Source organism: Peromyscus eremicus, unplaced genomic scaffold, assembly GCF_949786415.1.
Source record: "Peromyscus eremicus unplaced genomic scaffold, PerEre_H2_v1 PerEre#2#chr22_unloc_1, whole genome shotgun sequence".
In the NCBI taxonomy this organism is placed as follows: Eukaryota; Metazoa; Chordata; class Mammalia; order Rodentia; family Cricetidae; genus Peromyscus; species Peromyscus eremicus.
The window spans coordinates 10525976-10544841 of record NW_026734286.1 but is presented as its reverse complement, the minus strand read 5'-3'; positions in this window follow the sequence as shown (position 1 = coordinate 10544841).

The window sequence follows — 18866 nt, the reverse complement described above, 5'->3', positions numbered from 1 at the left end:
TGTATGTCTGATGAGTTTATCTAAATTTATTATTTATTATTATTAAAAAAACTCAGGAGTCAAATATAGGGGCAAAAACCTGATGGATTAGAGAAGCAGCGGAGAAGTGGTCAGTGACCTCTCTCCCTCTCTCCCTGATCCAGAAGGTTCCACAAATCTTTCTAAGCCCCTCCCTGCTACTTCCTGTGTCTCTCCATATTCCCTGGGTCCTCCAAAACCTCTATGGCTAATTCTGGTCGGCTTGTCACTAACTCTGCCCTCTAATTCAAGGTAAATTTTATTAACAATCTTGGAGTGTCAGTACAAACAAATATCCTGCAATGTTTCCCTCTTTTTGTCTAAATAAAAAGAAAAGGTTTTAACTCTAACATAATAAAACTATATACAATAAGAACAATTATCAGGCGTGATTACATTCACAACATCCAGTCCATCTGTATTTGGCAATTTTGGAGAGAATACTCCATTATCTATCCTATCTTGGTGAGTCCAAAGTACTGTACCTAATTCACTTTTTATCATAACTAGACCTTAAAACATTTTCTTAGAGAAACAACTGAAGCTTTTACATCTCTCAGCCTTTATAAACTTCACATCTCTCTTGTGAGTTTCTTTTCTGGATTTGGAAACAAGGAAAACTATAACTATAATTATCTAGTCTTCAACCCCATCAGAGACTCGAGAAGGATACATTACCTGAGTAAACAGGAAGTACAGAGCAAGCCACTTCCAAAACTATAGAAATGACAGAAACATCTGGGGGCCTGGACAGCCACCCAAGGTTCCTCTGCAATGTTGAGGCATCCATCTTCAGCCCACAAGCCTAGAATATCTGACAGATTTTCTGTGAAGTGGGATTTTTGAAGGACTGTCCTCCCTTGTCTTGGCAAAGTTCAGCAGTCCTTTCTTTTGTGTCCTGCTTGTCCAATTTGTACAGCACACTGTCAGCAGTCAAGGTAAGGGTAGTTTCTTGCCCAGTGGCTAATTTGACACAATGAAAGCAAACTCCATCTGGAGGTTCTTTGATGCCCATCATCCTTTTCTGAAGTAAATTGGTGCTGCTGGTGAGCAAATGTCTCACTGTCATGAAAAGCATTATGTTATTAAAACATCTTAAATGCCATATTCTGTAGGTCTCTGAAGTGTTTGCAGATGACCTGTCTATCTAAAACATACACTTTTTGACCTTGAAAACATACCTAAGATGAATATAAGTTTGATTGTAACAGGTGACTAACTACTAACCTGAATTTTCTTAATTCTCCTAAACAGTTTGTAATAATAGCTTTCAAGGACTAGAACTTTACATTACATTTTTTAATGAGTTACACAGTTACAATACCTTAAATAAAAGTAGAAACATATATGTAGTATGTTGTAACAAAAAAAAACCCTTAAATTTGTATCAACATAAAAAAAATCCATGCCAAGCCGGGCGGTGGTGGCGCACGCCTTTAATCCCAGCACTCGGGAGGCAGAGGCAGGCAGATCTCTGTGAGTTCGAGGCCAGCCTGGTCTACAGAGCAAGATCCAGGAAAGGCGCAAAACTACACAGAGAAACCCTGTCTCACAAAAAAAAAAAAAAAAAAATCCATACCAATGTAAAATATTTAAGATTAGTAGCTGCTCTTTAGTTTAGATGTAGATTCACTAATCTGCCCTTTTATCCTATCATTCCTATATTTATCCCCTTTTTAGATCTTCTTAGAAAGAAATCCTTCAATCTAACTTCTTTTGTTTATTTTCCTCCCTGACCATGACCAATAACATCTTGTAACCAATCCCTCTAAACAATGTTAAACATTCATAACCCACCCACCAACCAAAATCCACCCACCGCACCTTCTGGGAATCTGGGTATTGTGTTCCTAAAATCACTTCCTACTGTCTGGGAGCAACAGCATCTTTAAGTGACCCTAAGAAAATTGAGATAAAATTTATACCTTAAGAAAAGTTTTGCCGGGCGGTGGTGGCGCACGCCTTTAATCCCAGTACTCGGGAGGCAGAGGCAGGCGGATCTCTGTGAGTTCGAGGTCACCCTGGACTACCAAGTGAGTTCCAGGAAAGGCGCAAAGCTACACAGAGAAACCCTGTCTCGAAAAACCAAAAAAAAAAAAAAAAAAAGAAAAGTTTTAAGCCGGGCAGTAGTGGTGCATGCCTTTAATCCCAGCACTCAGGAGGCAGAGCCAGGCGGATCTCTGTGAGTTCAAGGCCAGCCTGGGCTACCAAGTGAGTTCCAGGAAAGGCGCAAAGCTACACAGAGAGACCCTGCCTCAAAAAACCAAAAAAAGAAAAAGAAATAAATAAAAGTTTTAAACAGTAAAAATAAAACCAAAGAATTATGAGATTAGTGGCAACAGAATAGTCCTTGAGTTTTGGTTTTTCTTCTGTCCCATATCAGGTGGCTCTTCTGACATGAGACAGATGTTGGATTTTCCTCTAACAAGCATTCTTGGGTTTAGAGGAAAGCCATGCTCCAACTCCAAAGCCAGCTTTAATTTTTAATTGAATTGGGACTACAAAAAGACCATTTGCATTATGTGTCTGTAGGGAACAGCAGAAACAAACATTTGGGAAGATTTATGAAATTTTATCCTGTTGGAAACATGATATACCAATAGGCCAATTTACTCTTTTTCTTGGGACATTTTCTCTGGATGATTCATCGTTTTTCTTCAGATGCCTCATTAGTCCAGTGGTCTTCAGATTCCTTAGCTGGATGCCTTCCTTCTCCTGGAAGGACAAAAACAAAACCCTGCCCCAATCCTAACCTTGAGGAGTTTTCCTTTTGGCAAGTTATATCTGATCAAATGAAAAGCATTTCTTAGTCTTATAAGTTATTTTAGATTGAATGGTCATGCTGGTTGATGAATTATCATCTCTTCTAATCAAGAAGTCTCTCCTGTTCAAATCTAATCTTTATCAATTGTGATGGTATCCAAAAGCAAGACCTATCTCCCCAAAGTAACACATATCCTGGTTCCATTCTGAATTCAACACACCTTTGAAGTATACTGGCTGATTTAATTCAGGTTTTTCATTATCCAATGTCTCTCTGAAGCTGCCATGTTCCTTTCTCATTAGCATTTAGAAAATTTAAAGTTAATAAAGCATAGTGTAATCTACCTTTATTACCCCTTTATGTCTATTAAGGAGAACATCTGCATAGCCTTCGGGGTGCCTAACATCTTGTGCTCATCCTTGTTTGTTAGCTGGATAAATTAAAGTTGGTTTTCTGCCAGGCGGTGGTGGCGCATGCCTTTAATCCCACACTCAAGAGGCAGAGGCAGGAAGATCTCTGTGAGTTCGAGGCCAGCCTGGTCTACAGAGTGAGTTCCAGGACAGCCAGGGCTACAGATAGAAACCCTGTCTTGAAAAAACAAACAAACAAAAACAAACAAAAACACACAAAACAAACAAACAAACAACTAAATAAATAAAGTTGTTTTTCTAATAACCTTGGGCTGATGCTCTTCAGGTTTTTTTTTGTTCTGTTTTGTTTTTTTGGTTTTTCAAGACAGGGTTTCTCTGTGTAGCTTTGTGCGTTTCCTGGATCGCACTTTGTAGACCAGGCTGGCTTCGAACTCACAAACATCCACCTGGCTCTGCCTCCCGAGTGCTGGGATTAAAGGCGTGCGCCACCACCGCCCGGCTTGCTCTTTAGTTTTAACATGCAATCGTGGTGTTGTTTATTTTTGATCTTCTGTCTTTTGGGGGCTCCGCCACCCAGCTACCAAATACATACATGGAGGCTTATTCTTAATTATAAATGTCTGACCTTAGCTTGGCCTGTTTCTAGCCAGCTTTTCTTTTTTTTATTAAGAGATTTTCTATTCATTTTACAAATCAACCACAAATTCCCTGTCCTCCCTCCTCCCACTTTGAAGCCTTCCCAACCAACCCACCCCCCAGCCAGCTTTTCTTAACTTTAACCCATTTACCTTTTGCCTTTGGACTTTTACCTTTCTCTGTTTCTGTATAACTTTCATCATTTCCTACTCCACGGCCGGCTGTGTAGCTGGGTGGCTGGCCCCTGATGTCCGACTTCTCTGGCTCCTTCTTCCTTACCTCCCAGGTCTCTCCTATCAATTCTCTCTGCCTGTCAGCCCTGCCTATCCTTTCTCCTGCCTTGCTATGGGCTGTTCAGCTCCTTATTAGGCCATCAGGTATTTTAGACAGGCACAGTAACACAGATTCACAGAATTAAACATATGCCACATAAAAGAACACAACAGATCTTTGCATCATTAAAGCAAATGTTCCACAGCATAAACAAATGTAACACAGCTTAAAATAATATTCTACAACATTTTCTCCTTTTTGTCTAAATAAAAAGAAAGGTTTTAACTTTAACATAGTAAAACTATACACAACAAAAACAGTTACCAAGTAAGAAATACATGTACAATATTTTGTCCATTTGTAGTTAGCATATTCAAAGAATATAATGCATTATCTATCCTCACTTAGTGACTTCAAAGTTTTACACCTAACTTACTTTCTATCATAACTGAGGAAAACTGCAACTATAACCATCTGGTCTTCAACTCCATCGAAGACCCAGAAGGATGTAACATTATCTAACAACAGAGACATCTGGCTGCCTGCACAGCCACCCAGAGTTCCTCTGCAATGTTGGGGCATCCATCTTCAGCCTACAGGCCCAGAATATCTTGCAAACTTTTCAATGAAGCAGGAATTTTGAAGGACTGTCCTGCCTTGTATTGGCAAAGTTCATCATCAGTTTCCTCTGTGTCCTGCAGAATATCTGGTAGACTCTTCTGTGAAGCAGGAATTTTGAAGGACTGTCCTGCCTTGTTTTGGCAAAGTTCAACAATCTTTTTTCTCTGTGTCTTCCTTGTCCAGTCTGCACAGCACGTTGTCAGCAGTCAAAGGCAAGAGCAGCTTCTTTGCTCAGAGGCTAACCTTGCCACAATGAAAGCAAACTCCATGAGGAGTTTTTTTTGCCCCCTAAAGATTTAGTTATTTAGTATACAGTGTTCTGTCTGCATGTATGCAAGAGGGAGACAGATCTCATTATAGATGGTTGTGAGCCATCATGTGGTTGCTGGGAATTGAACTCAGGACCTCTGGAAGAGCAAGCAGTGCTCTTAAACACTGAGCCATCTCTCCAGCCCCATAAGGAATTTTTTCAATTTACATCTCTGAAGTAAATTGGTACTCCAAGATCAGATGTGTCTCATGCGTCTCATCTCATTTCATGAGATGTCTCTCATGAAAAACTTTAGCTTAACAAATCTTTTTAAATGCCGTATTCTATACATCTTTGAAGTGTTTGAAGACCACTTATCTATCTAAAATATACCTATTTAACCTACAAAACATATGTAATGTAACTATAAGTTTAAATATTATATATTAACTACTAACTTCATTTCTTATCTATACATTCCATTTTTAAATGAGCTACATTAGCACAATATCCCTAAGAAGAGTAGAAACATACATTCAGTATGACAAAAATTCAAATTTGTATCAATATACTATATTCCCCAAAATGATGACAAACATCCATAACCCACCAAATAACCTACATCCACCCACACCCCAACTCTTGGGAATGTGGACATTGTTTTCTCTAGACTGCTTCCTGCTGTCTGTGGGTGAGGCAGCTGTAGGGTCCTAGAGAGAAAATTTGTGATAATGACTTAGTCCTGGGAAGACCAGCCATAACGTTTGTTGGTACATGTCACCCATTAAGGTTCAGGAGGTCTCCCTTGATCAAACCTGATCCATATTATTCCTGAAGGAATCCACGGCCTCTCATCTCCTGTGGAAACAAGACTCTAAAGCAGTTTTAATTTCCATTTGAAAAATACATTTTTGTACCTCCATTTCAAAGATAAGGCATTCCTAAAGTATCTAAGCTGGTGTATTTCAGCAGTCCCTCTCTCAACCCCAGGTCTCTAAGCTTGCTTGCTTCTCAGCATTTAAAAAATTCTAAAGCAACACAATAACATACAGGATCCAGACTCCCTGGATATTTACCATCTTACGTGGCTTTTTTCTTTTATATTACTTTTACTCTCTCTTTAAAGGCTTTATTTTATTATTTTTAAATGATTTTTCTTTCTATAACTGCCCATACCCTTTTCCTTTCTTTCTGAAGCCTACCCACACTGTAAAACACACTGGAACCTGTTTCGTGGGTTTTTCCATCTGGACTCTTTTACTGTGTATCTTTTAGCCTTTTTTGACCATGTGAGCAAACCTTTAAACTGCTAACCGACACCTGGATTCTCTGCGAGGCTCTCTTGGCTGGCTCTGCCCGCTTCTCAGGTTGTGAAAGCCAAGCCTAAAACCCTCAGCCCAGTCAGAGGTGGGTGACCAAGAACTGCATTCAGCCTTCCTAGGGCTCTGGAATGCAGATGCCTGGGATGTGGCGTTGTTTACTTAGTGTTTTGTTTCTATTTAGCAGGAAAAAAGCTGTGCTTTGCCACACAGCAGGGTTTCTTAGAGGAGCCATATCCTCTTTTTTCCCCCCGCCCCCAGGTTTTTCAGGCCCTAGGGATAATCACGCCACATATTGGTATGCCAAAATGTTCTTGGTTGTTTTTATTCTTTTGGGGGGCCGACCATCCAGCTCCCAAATAAATCACACATGGAGGTTTATTATTTCTTATGAACACCCAGCCTTAGGTTGGCTTGTTTCTAGATAACTTTTCTTAACCTTAAATTAACCCATCTACCTTTTGCCTTTGGGGTTTTACCTTTCTCTGTTTCTGTATAACTTTCATTTTTTTCTTTTTCTTTTCTTTTTTTTTTGAGACAGGGTTTCTCTGTGTAGCTTTGTGCCTTTCCTGGATCTTGCTCTGTAGACCAGGCTGGCCTCGAACTCACAGAGATCCACCTGCCTCAGCCTCCCGAGTGCTGGGATTAAAGGCGTGCCACTTTCTCTACTTACTCTAAGGCTGGCTGTGCCGTGGGGTGACTGGCTCCTTGTATCCCCCTCTCCTTTCCCTCTTTCTCCCCTTGCTCCCAGATCTCTCCTTCTAATTATCCTCTCCGGCTGCCAGCCCTGCTTATCTTTCCCCTGCCTTGCTATTAGCCGTCCAGCTCTTTATTAGACCATCGGGTGTTTTAGACATAGTAACACAGCTTCACAGAGTTAAAAAATGCAACATAAGAGAACGTAACACATCTTCGCATCATCCAAGCAAGTGTTCCACAGCATAAACAAATGTAACACATCTTAAAATAACATTCTACAAACGGCGGTAGTGGTGCACATCTTTAAAACACTTGGAGGCAGAGGTAGGCAGATCTCAGTGAGTTCAAGGCCAGCCTGTGAGGATTCTGTCCTTAATTACGTCATCAGCCTGTGACAGCGTCCCAGCCTAAAAAGCAGGTGGGCCCTCTGTGCGTCCCTCTCTTTCCTTTCTGCTCCTTCCTTCCGTCTGTCCTCTCTCTCCCTCTCTTCCTCTCTCTCTCCCCCTCTTCCTCTCTCTCTCCGCCCCCCTCCCAATAAAGCTCTAAAAAGGTAACCATGGCTGTGATTCTTCTGATCAGCCAGCATGGCCACCACGAGCGCGGGCGTTTAACCAACACAGCCTGGTCTACAAATAGAGTTCCAGGACAGCCAAGACTGTTACACAGAGAAACTATGTCTTGAAAAACATGATGATGATGATGATGATGATGATGATGATAATAATTGAAAATTTCCCAGGGGCCTGCCCTGAGAAAATCTTTCCCAGAGTCCTGGGGAAGACACTACATCCAGCTTGGGGTTATCTGAGGGAAAGGAATCTGTTTCTTTTCCCAGTTTCTTATGTCCGTTTACTTTATTTCTCTTTTTTTTTTTTTTTTTTTTTTTTTTTTTTTTTTTTTTTTTTTTTTTTTTGGTTTTTCGAGACAGGGTTTCTCTGTGTAGCTTTGAGCCTTTCCTGGAACTCACTTGGTAGCCCAGGCTGGCCTCGAACTCACAGAGATCCGCCTGGCTCTGCCTCCCGAGTGCTGGGATTAAAGGCGTGCGCCACCACCGCCCGGCTACTTTATTTCTCTATAACAAACTTGTATCTACACAGCTTCAGCTCCTCTCTGTCCCTTCTTTTTCTGTCCTCTCAAGCCCTAGTAATACCTACGCTCTTATGCTCTCCATCTCATCTTCGTCTTCTGTTCCTGCATCCTCCATCTTTCTTTCCCCTTCTCCTCTCCTGACCTGATTCAAATCCACCTACAGTCTGCAAAACTTTTCCTTGCTCCTGACTCCTCGGCCCAAGTAGTCTGCCCTACCATCTACAGAAACAATGTCTTGTTCTTTTCTCTCCAGCCACATGACTCTGACCAGACCAGGAATTCTGCTCCAGTCCTTACTGCACCTGGTCATGCAAAAAACTCTTTGCTCTAGAAGTTGCTCTAGGGCTGTAAGAGGAGGGGAAATCTGAGCTTGGTTTGCACAAGAAGCAAAGCTATGCACCTAGGAGCCAGGCTGTCTCCGAAAGGATGTTTTACCCTAGTTTAGGGGCTTCGGGTGCCTAGAGGGTGGTCTGGCCAGATACTCTGTTATCCCTATCTTTGGATGTAGCTAAAGGAGATATTTGCAAAAGGCAGATACCCAATTCAAATGCTAAAAAGGGAGCAGGGAGCTCAGAGGCATAAGGACTTGTCTATGTGACCTTATCCAAGTACTTTGAGTGTATATGCCCAAGGAGTGGTTCACACACACTGTTCTTGGGGAATTATGAGCACAAGAAATTCATAGCAAGAGCCGGGCAGTGGTGGCACACGCCTTTGATCCCAGTGCTCAGGAGGCAGAGCCAGGCAGATCTCTGTGAGTCAAGGCCAGCCTGGTCTACAGATCCAGGACAGGCACCAAAACTACAGAGAGAAACCCTGTCTCGAAAAACAAAAAAACAAACAAACAAAAAAGTAATTCATAGCAAGAAACAGCTGAATATTAGAAGCTGAATAACACCCAATATTCCCTGATAAATGGCTTCCCTCTAGAAAAATTCCTTGACCTTTCTAGGTATAACTTTATTATATACCGCTGAATCTCTATAATAGACTCGTGAAGCTTGCAGAAAATAATAATAATATTCTACAACACAATGGTCTAGTAGGTTCTGCCCTAGATTCCTTAGTTTCGTTAGCAGGTCTTTCTAAGGCTTGGATCTTATCAGTCAATTTTTCATATTTGGCACAGATATCAAACCACTTTTTTTAAAGGATAAAGTATGAATTACCAAACTGATAATAATTATAATCAACATTATGTCAATCCCAGCTAAATTGGTTAGCCTTTCATTTAATTTTTCTATGTCCAAACTGTCCATTGGGAAGCCATACAGAGTCCTCCCTACATCATAATATTTCCCATTCCCTTTTTTTTTAAAAAATTTATGTATTTATTATGTATACAGTGTTATGTCTAAACATATACCTGCAGGCCAGAAGAGGGAGCCAGATCTCATTACAGATGGTTGTAAGTCACCATGTGGGTGCTGGGAATTGAACTCAGGACCTCTGGAAGAGCAGCCCGTGTTCCTAACCTCTGAGCCATCGCTCCAGCCCAATATTCCCCATTCAACTTGTGTAAGATACATATATATAAAACCTAATTCCCTTCTTAAGAATCCTCAGGTGTCTCACCAGATCTGCTGACTTTTCATTTTCTCCACATCAGTAACTAGGGATGGCTGAGCTGTGTAGTGGGATGGGGGGTGTGGCCGGCAGCGGCAGCAGCAGCAGAGCTTGCTAGGCTGGGGGGGGGGGGGGGCGCCCAGGCAGTCAGGCTAGCACGGCAGGAGCTGGGGTCGCCCCTGGCTGCTGCTGCACTGCATAGGCCAGGCTGAGGGCACCCGCATCTGATCGCATGTAACTGGGGCTGAGGACGTGTGGCCAAATCAGCTGCAGCAGAATCCTGAGCAGGTACTCACGGGTGTGGAAGCGGCCAAGCGGACGTAGTCCAGGGAGGGGAGTGCAGCGAAGGCCCGCAACCCACAGGGAGAGGGAGGAAGGAGCCTAGAAAGCCAATGCAGGAGGACAGGCAGGAGAAGCCCAGGAGGTGGGGGGTGATGGCATGGGGTAGGGGTGGTGGAGGGGCACCTGAATGACAGAGTCAGCCGGGCGTGGTGATGCCAGGGCCTGCAAAGCTGGTGGCGAGCAGCTGCCTTGTGATCTTCTACCTACATTGAAAGCCACATGATGACTTTATCTAAATGTTTCTTCTATCAATAAAAACTCAGCCATCAAACATCGGGGTAAGAACCTGACTGAGCAGAGAAACTGCCAAGAAGCGGCCAGTGACCTCCTCTATCTGTCTCCTTCCCTGATTCAAATGGCCCCAGGAATCTTTCTAAGACCCTCCCTGCTGCTTCCTGTGTGTTTCTCTGTGTATCCTGAGTCCTCCAAAACCTCTATGACTAATTCTGGATGGCTAGTCTCTAACTCTGTCCCCTCAATCAAGGTTGTAGCTGGAAGTGTCTCTGCTCCTGCCCAGGCCCCCACATAGTACAGACAAATCTCTGTCACCCATGGTACCGCAGCCACTTATAAAATAATCATTCAGGGCCGGGCGGTGGTGGCGCACGCCTTTAATCCCAGCACTCGGGAGGCAGAGGCAGGCGGATCTCTGTGAGTTCGAGGCCAGCCTGGTCTCCAAAGCGAGTTCCAGGAAAGGCACAAAGCTACACAGAGAAACCCTGTCTCAAAAAACCAAAAATAAATAAATAAATAAATAAATAAATAAATAAATAAATAAATAAATAAAATAATTATTCAGAGGCTTAATAGTAATTACACACTGGATGACCTACGGCTAAGAATTCTTGCTGGCTAGCTCTTTCATCTTAAATCAACCCATTTCTATTCATCTATTATTGCCATGTGGCCATGGTGTTACCAATGCTGCCACACTGCCCCTTGGGCGACAGGCTGGCATCTCCCCTGCCTCTGCCTTTCTTCTTCCTGTCTCTCTCTTGGATTTCCTGCCTGGCTACAATCTGACTCACCCATAGGCCAGAGCAGCTTCTTTATTAACCAATCATAGCAACACATATTCACAGCATGCAGAAAGACATCCCACAGCACTTCCCCTTTTCAGTCTCATCAAGAAGGAAGGTTTTGACTTTAACATAGTAAAATTACACATAATAGAACAGTTATCAAGCAAGAACTATATTTACAATATCTAGTCTATTTGTATTTGGCAAAATTAAGAAAATATTCTATCATCTGTCCTATATTTGTGAGTCTAAAGCTTCATATCTAATTTATCTTTTATCATAACCTAGGAAAATTATAATCATAATTATTTAATCCTCAACTACATCAAAGACCCCAGAAGAATATAATATTACCTAAGTAAACAGGAAGAGCATTGTAAGCAATTTCCAAAAATCTAGAATGACAGAGACAGCTGCCTGCCTAGACAGTCACCCAAAGTTCCTCTGCAATATTGGGGCATCCGTCTTCAGCCTATAGGCCTAGAGTCTCTGGCAGACTTTTTTTTTTTTTTTTTTTTTTTGGTTTTTCGAGACAGGGTTTCTCTGTGTAGCTTTGCGCCTTTCCTGGATCTCACTCTGTAGACCAGGCTGGCCTTGAACTCACAGAGATCCGCCTGCCTCTGCCTCCCGAGTGCTGGGATTAAAGGCGTGCGCCACCACCGCCTGGCTTTTTCCATTTTTTAAAATTTTTTTTGGGGGGGACTTTTTTTTTTTCATGACAGGGTTTCTCTGTGTAGCCCTGGCTGTCCTGGAACTCACTTAGTAGCCCAGGCTTGCCTCGAACTCACAGAGATCCATCTGGCTCTGCCTCCTAAGTGCTGGGATTAAGGGCGTGCGCCAACACCGCCCAGCTGAATCTGTCTTTTGTGTACCTATAATCCTTTTCTGGTCATTGCAAACTGCAGCGTGGCTAAGATTGAAGTGGCATCCGTGGCTGCTGACTCCGCCCACTTCAGCTTCCCAAAATGTTTGAGGTATCCAGGAGAGTCATGCTTACCCTTACAACTCTGGGGTCCATGCCGCCATCAGGTAGTGTGCAGCTGGCTCATGAACCCTTTTTGTCTGTATGGGTAAAGGCTAAATCCACCGTGCAGCATGCGGCACAGCTTGGAGACAGCTCTGTGTACCGAGGTGAGGCGGGAATCCTTCATGCTCTAGCTCACAGCTTGCCTGAGAGACAGAACTAGGAAGCTGTTTTTCCGCTCCATTTTAGAATTTTTTTTTTTTTAATCTTTCTCAATTTTTTGGTGGAAAATCTTGCTACCATGTTTGGGCGCCAAGGGTAGTCAAAAGATTTCCTGTGTCCCGCCCAGCCCATGGTCTGGACAAATCTCTCCCACTCTTCCCGCAGCTTCTTGCTTCCAAGTAAACACACAGAGGCTTCATAGTAATTACACAGTGGATGACCTACGGCTAAGAACTCTTGCTGGCTAGCTCTTTCATCTTAAATCAACCCATTTCTATTCATCTATTATTGCCATGTGGCCATGGTGTTACCAATGCTGCCACACTGCCCCTTGGGCAACAGGCTGGCATCTCCCCTGCCTCTGCCTTTCTTCTTCCTGTCTCTCTCTTGGATTTCCTGCCTGGCTACAATCTGACTCACCATAGGCCAGAGCAGCTTCTTTATTAACCAATCATAGCAACACATATTCACAGCATGCAGAAAGATATCCCACAGCACAAGGCAAACGTTATTAACAATCTCAGAGTGTCCATGTGAACAAATATCCCGAAACATTTGTCCACAGTAATGGCATTGCTGGTGCACATGTGTTTTGAAGATAATTCTCAAATATTACACAGCACCCACATTATTTAACACGCCTCTAGCTTGTGACAGATTCTGTTGCCCATGCTCCTGCCAACACTTAATATGTTCTTTTTCTTTGATATTATTTTTAAAATTTTTATTCCTGTGTGTGTTTGTTTTGTGTGTGTGTGTGTTATGTGTTTGTTTTGTGTGTGTGCATGTGTGTGTGTTGTGTGTGTGTGTGTGTGTGTTTTGTGCACACCACCTGTGTGCAGTACCTGCAGAGGCCAGAAGAGTATGTTGGGTCTCCTGGAACTGGAGTTACCCATGTTTATGAGCCACTGTGTGGGTGCTGGGAACAGACCCTGGTCCTATGGAAGATTAGGCAGGGCCTTAACTACTGACCGTCTGCAGCCCCTGCTTTTATTTATTTTATTTTATGTGCATGTTATTTTACCTGCATGCATGTCTGTGTGAGGATGTTGGATCCTGTGGAGCTGGAGTTACTGTATGGGAGCTGGGAATTGAATGAAGGTCCCCTGCAGAAGCAGCCAGTGCTCTAACCACTGAACCATCTCTCCATCCCTAACAGTTGTTTTCTTCTTTTCCTTTCTTTTTTTTTTTTTTTTTCAAGACAGGGTCTCTGTGTAGTCCTGGCTGTCCTGGAACTCACAGAGATCTGCCTCCCTCTGCCTCCCAAGTGCTAGAATTAAAGGCGTGTGCCACCACCTCCTGGCTATAGGTATTTTTTAAATAAAATATTGTAAGTATAGATACTTTTTTTGGTTTTTTGTTTATGTGTGTTAGTATTTTTGCCTGCATGTATGTCTATGTGAAGGTGTCAGATCCCCTGGAATTAGAGTTACAGACAGTTGTGAGCTGCCATGTGGGTGCTGGGAATTGAACCTGGGTCCTCTGGGAAAGCAGTCAGTGCTCTTAACCACTGAGCCATCTCTCCAGCCCCTAGATACTTTTTTATAAAGGAAGTAGTATTTACTAGAAAACACCTCCCACTGTAAGATCTGCCAGCTCACTTTTGGTCCTCCAGACCCACGCCCTGGCCTGTGTGTGATGTCCCAGCCTGATCCCCGAGCAGCGGTAGTGGCTGGCCTTGCCTTTATCACTCAGCCGCAGCCGGGGTGGGGACTGCGGCCACAAGAGAGTTCCTTCAGCCTGCAGGGCCTTGCTGAGTCAGATCCGCTGGGGCTCTGAGATCTGCGAGTCAAACACTCCCAACCTTTTGATTGTTAGCCTAGCCATTAACAGCTGGACCGTCTGTCCAGCCTTCTTCCCCTTTTTAAATTGTTATTGAGTGATTTGGTGATGTTTTTGGTTTTTGAGTCAGGGTTTCTCTGTGTAGCCCTGGCTGTCCTGGAACTCACTCTGTAGACCAGGCTGGCCTCGAACTCACAGAGATCCGCCTGCCTCTGCCTCCTGAGTGCTGGGATTAAAGGCGACATCAAGACCCACCTTTTTTCTTGTTTTTTTTTCAGTCTCACACTGTAGCCCAGGCTGGACTCTGACTTACACTAATCCTCCTGTCTCAGCTCCCCAAGTACCGGGATGATAGTTGTGTGCTATCATGCTTGCTTGATCTTTTAAAAATTGTAAACGGCGTTTCAGTTTGTTTCCTGTGTGCTTGTTGATGGACCTTCTGGGGGCGGGGGGATGGTGCCCTCGTAGGGTCAAAGGACAACCTTGGAAGTCCGTTTGCTCCTTCTACCGTGGGTCCCAGGTCATCAGGCTTGGCAGCAAGCCTCTTCTGGCCCTTGTCCTCTGTGTCCCAAGTCCTATCTGTGGACACACTGACACAGTGACCCAGCTTAGCAGGTCTGCATGCTGAATACCAGGTCCAGAACGGTTCCTCTGCAGCTAGGCATGGTGGTCATGTGGGCGGCTGAGGCAGAAGATCCTTAGTTTCAAGCCAGCCTGGGCGCCAGAGCTAGACCCTGTTTCAAAACAGAAACTATGGGCAGGAAAGACGACTCGGTGGGTACAGATGTTGCCCACTAAGCTTGCTCACCTGAGTTCAAACCCCAGGACCCACCAGGTGTAAGAACTGAACCTGCTCATACTCAACCTTGCCTCTGACTTCACAACGGTGTGTGGCTGGGGGCGTGGTCAGGGTGGAGCCCCGCCCAGAATCCCCAGTGAAGGGCTGGGGGCGTGGTCAGGGTGGAGCCCCGCCCATAATCGCCAGTGAGGGGCTGGGGCGTGGTCAGGTGGAGCCCCGCCTAGAATCCCCCAGTGAGGGGCTGGGGGCGTGGTCAGGGTGGAGCCCCGCCTAGAATCCCCAGTGAGGGGCTGGGGGCGTGGTCAGGGTGGAGCCCCGCCTAGAATCCCCAGTGAGGGGTTGCGGGCATGGTCAGGGTGGAGCCCCGCCTAGAATCCCCCAGTGAGGGGCTGGGGGCGTGATCAGGGTGGAGCCCCGCCTAGAATCCCCCAGTGAGGGGCTGGGGGCGTGGTCAGGGTGGAGCCCCGCCTAGAATCCCCAGTGAGGGGCTGGGGGCGTGGTCAGGGTGGAGCCCCGCCTAGAATCCCCCAGTGAGGGGCTGGGGGCGTGGTCAGGGTGGAGCCCCGCCTAGAATCCCCAGTGAGGGGCTGGGGGCGTGGTCAGGGTGGAGCCCCGCCTAGAATCCCCAGTGAGGGGCTGGGGGCGTGGTCAGGGTGGAGCCCCGCCTAGAATCCTCCAGTGAGAGTCTGGGGGCGTGGTCAGGGTGGAGCCCCGCCCAGAATCCCCCAGTGAGGGGCTGGGGGCGTGGTCAGGGTGGAGCCCCGCTCAGAATCCCCCAGTGAGGGGCTGGGGGCGTGGTCAGGGTGGAGCCCCGCCTAGAATCCCCAGTGAGGGGCTGGGGTGTGAAGCTCCTTCCCCAAGTCCCCAAGACCCTAGGTTCTCTCCCCAGTGACACATAGGAGTAAAACCCACAGCAGTGTCCATCTTGAGCACCTAATACATAAGCTCCCTGGTGCTGAAGAAAAATTCAAGGCACCACTACTCTCCCCATTTTGCAGAACGCTTACAAGCTGAGACACTGATTACGAAAAACAAATCCTGCAGGAGAAACCAACCCAATTTCCAGTAAATGGTTCCTCTTTTCTGTTGCCAAGTTTAGCAGAGGCTCCCACCCCCAAAACCAACACGGAAACCTAACCCTAACATCCGGGATCCTCGTTTGAGTTTCTTATTTTATTACATTTTATGTCTTCACTGTGTGTTTTGTGTGTGCACATGTGCGGAGGTCAGAGGACAATCAGCGTCAGTTCTGTCCGTCCGCCGTGTGGGTCCCTGGGATCAAATTCAGGTTGCCACCCTTGCCGGAAAGCACCTTCATCCACCCAGCCACCTCACCAGCCCCCGAAAGGGGAGCGTGTGCCTGTCTAGCACACCTAGATCTTCTTCTAGCTGGCTGGGGCCAGTCATGAGTCTGACTGGTGCTGCTGAGGTCAGGAGAGGGCGTCAGATCCCCCGGAGTTGTATTTATGGATGTTTGTGAAAAGCCATGTGGGTCCTCTGCGACAGCACTCAGCACAGCTCCAGGCCAGCCTGGTCTACAGAGCGAGATCCAGGGCAGCCAGGGCTGCACAGAGAAACCCTGTCTCAAAAACAAACAAAACAGCAGCCAGCCGCACTCTAACCACTGAGCGTCTCTCCAGCCTCCGACTGAAATCTTGATGCTCCAGAATCCAAGATTCACAGCTTGGAGTGTGTGAATCGTTTTACACGCTCATGCACCTCCACCACCTGATCTTAGTCATTACTGTGGATGGAATCAGGGGCCTCTGGAGTGCAAGCCTGGCTTCTACCCACTTTGCTAATTTTTTTTTTTTCTTTTCTTTTTTCTTTTTTTGGTTTTTCGAGACAGGGTTTCTCTGTGTAGTTTTGGTGCCTGTCTTGGAACTCACTCTATAGCCCAGGCTGGCCTCGAACTCACAGAGATCCCCCTGCCTCTGCCTCCCGAGTGCTGGGATTAAAGGCGTGCACCCTGATCACGCCCCCAGCCCCTCACCGGGGATTCTAGGCGGGGCTCCACCCCTAAGCTGTACCTCCCAACAGTTCAAAGAAGCCTCGGTCACCATCAGACCGGAGGTTCTCTCAGTGGTACACCTCTGTATGTGCGACCCTGTCTGTATTCAACCCTAGCACAAAACGATCACAGACCCGTGCAAGGAAGTGTGGTCTAAAAGTAGCAGTTCCGATTTCTCATGTTTGAGGTTATGTTCACCGTGTGGGTGCGGGCACTCTCAGAAGGTCACTGCTGTGGGTGCTGGTGACTGATCCTGGATCCTCTGCAAGAGCAGTAAATACTGCTGAGCCATCTCTCCAGGCTCGGGGAGGTAGTGGTTTGGTTTGGTCAGTCTGAAAAGCTCACCTCCGAAGATGCGAACTGCTCGTGAATTAGCTTGGGGGGGGATGGAGAGTATTGCTTGGTGCACACGAGGTTCAGTCTCCATCAGAGTCTGTCCCCGTTGAACAGCTGAGAACTCTGCTTCTCCTTCCCACGTGCAAATGTGTTCCAAACCCAAAACTAGTTCTGATTTCAACCCGGAAGTGAAATATGGTTGCTTAAGTCAATTTCTAGTTCTGATTTCAACCTGGAAGTGAAATACGGTTGCTTAAGTCAATTTGCTGTTCGAATAGGCTATATTTGACCAAGTTTAGTCTCAAAAGACTGTATTAGGCCAGCCCGGGATACTGAATGAACTCCAGGACAGCTGGGGCTACTCACAGAAACACTGTCTTGGAAAAAAAGATGCTTTTATATGTGTTTTGTCTGCATGCATGGCTGTGCACCGTGTGGGTACAGGTGCCCACAGAGGTCCGAGGGGGTGTGAGATCTCCCAGAACTGGCGTTAGAGACAGTTGTGAGCTGCCATGTGGGTGCTGGGAACTGAATACAGGTCCTCTGGAAGAGCAGCCAGTGCTCTAACCTCTGGAGTTCTCTCTCCACTCACTCATTTTCACTATTTTTTAATATGTGTATATTTGTGTGGTTCAGTGTGAGTACCTGCCTGTGAGTGTCTGAAGAGGACAGAAGCCGGAGTCCTGCTGACAGGATCTGGTGAGCCGCCTCTTCAATTATTATTTATTTATTTATTTTTAATGTGGGTGCGCGCTCAGGTGCTCTTGGAGGCAAGACCACGATGATGCTGGATCACTACATGGATGCTGGAAACCAAACTTGTCTTCTTACAAGAGCCGTGAGGACTCTTAGCCACTGTTTCTTCTCTAAAGATGACTGGATTTTTGTTGTTTTTTGAGACAGGGTTTCTCTATGGAGCTCTGGCTACTCGCTCTGTAGACCAGGCTGGCCTCGAACTCACGGAGATCCGCCTGCCTCTGCCTCGGGAGGACAGGTTAAAGGCATGGTCACTACTGCTCAGCTAAGTTTCTGAATTTTATCTATTTATTTAAAGACATGGACTTTTCTGCAGTCCATGCTGATTTGGAACTCACAGCAATCCTGCTGCCTCAGCTTAGAGGTGTGGTCTGCACCACTGAACGGACTTTTCCTGAATTCTGATTTTTGTTTGGATCACACTGTGAGTTTGGAAGGCGGTGGTGGCTCACGCCTTTAATCCCAGCACTCGGGAGGCAGAGGCAGGTGGATCTCTGTGAGTTCGAGGCCAGCCTGGGCTACAGAGCGAGTTCCAGGACAGCCTGGGCTACACAGAGAAACCCTGCGTGTGGGGGGTGGGGGGGGGAGGGAGAAAGAAAGAAACCCTGGGGGGATGGAGGGAGTGGGGAAGAAAGAGAGAGAAAGGACATGAAAATAAGAAATGAAACGGGGGAAAACCTTCAAACTGGGTTTACGACAAAATATTCCGCTTAAATGTTTTTAAAATTTTGCTTCAAGTTTTGCTTAAATTTGACTTGAAACATTTCTGTAGACTGGAATCATCTTTTTTAATATTTAACTTAATTTTCTTTTAGCGTCATTATTCATTAGTACAAGGTCATCAGAATAATTTTCGGGTAGGGGGATGGGCGCTCGGCAAGCCGCCTGGCGCAGCCTCATGCAGTCAGGCGGTCTGGGGCGGGGTCCCGTGCATGGAGGGGCCATAATGGCGTGCGGCGGAGGAGGTGACAGACGCCACAATCGCGGCCCGCAGCTCCGGGTCCTGGCGCGGGGCTGAGGACCCCA